Raw genomic sequence first — 1,407 nt, 5'->3', positions numbered from 1 at the left:
CCCCCCCCCCCCCCCCCCCCCCTTTCATCATCTGCTCCCTTTACCGAAACTCGAATCATCGTGACCCCTTTTCTTTGTCTCTGATGTCAGGCGGGGGAGGGAAACAGTTCTTAGAAACACCTCTGTGAAAGGTGACATCATCTTTCCTTCCTCTTGTTTCCAACTGAGCTCACGTCTCTTTTTGGGGACCTAAGCACACCTGACCCCCCAGGTATTCAACCTTCATTTTCTTCTTCTTCTTCATTTGAACATGTGCTGAAACTTTATGAATAAAATTAAAAGTAGAACCAACTTTACCTTGAACTTCCAAACCTTCGTCTTTATTTCCTCCTTTTTTTGAGAGGAGCTCACATTAGGTTTTGAAGGTTGAAGGTAAAGAGCCTTTAACACACAGCAACGTCTTACAAACTAAACTACACCGTGGTTTACGACTTTAAACTAGAATTACATCCTCTGCCAACCAGACAAGATCATTTCCTTTCATTCTTTTCACACAAATCAGAATAAGAAAGAGAAAACAAACATGATCATGTCAGTGAGTGAAAGCATGGTCACAGTTTCTCCTTCGTGAGTTACAGCGTTGAATAAAGAGCAGAAGTGTTTCTACAGAACATTATGATGTCACAGTGAAGCTGACCTTTGATCTTTTGGATATATATCATCACGTTGTTTTATTCTTAGAGACATTTGAGTTAAATTGTGTCATAATTAGCATATGAATTGGCCTAAGTTGTGTTTTGTGAGGTCACAGTGACCTCCGACCTTTGACCTTTGATCCCCATATTCTAACACAAAAACATCCCGCCTCTGGACCTCGCTGTCGCTGACATATGTATGTACAACCTGAAAACAAAATGGCCGCTCCACCGACTGTTGCTGGTGCGGAGGAATAAAAACGTACATTAGTACTAAAAGTATTTGCTGTTGCAGTTTCGTTGTATAGAAACGTAAAATTTGAGGAATGTATACGATACAACCGAAGACGTCTCTTAAATTCAATTAAACTTTTAAATTTTCACATTTGGTGGTCGCAGCCTGGAGATCAGCTGAGATCCTGAGATGAACAGACTGAAGCAGCGACTTTAATTTATCTACAGACTTTTTCTCTAAATTTGAAGGTTCAAAATGACAAAATTCAACACATAGAAAGTTTTTACATTTTTACTGTTTTACAAAAGTTTTTAAAGATATTTATTGATAAAAAATATTTACTTTTCATAAATAAATCCATTTGAAATGAATTAAACCCATCTTTCAGACAGCAGCCTGAGTCCGTCAGCATTCAGCTTCCTGTTTCCATATATGGTTGTCAGAGAGGCTCCTGCGCTGTGGCCCCTCCCCTGGCTGTGACATCACAGAGGGGGGCGTTAGCTGTGGTTTTGGCTGTGATGTGGTCGACGCTGAGGT

This window comes from Seriola lalandi, unplaced genomic scaffold, assembly GCF_002814215.2.
Source record: "Seriola lalandi dorsalis isolate HSWRI2012SDOR001 ecotype SW California unplaced genomic scaffold, Sedor1 jcf7180002054478, whole genome shotgun sequence".
Classification (NCBI taxonomy): Eukaryota; Metazoa; Chordata; class Actinopteri; order Carangiformes; family Carangidae; genus Seriola; species Seriola lalandi.
The sequence above is the reverse complement of the archived record's forward strand: the minus strand, read 5'-3'. Positions refer to the sequence as shown.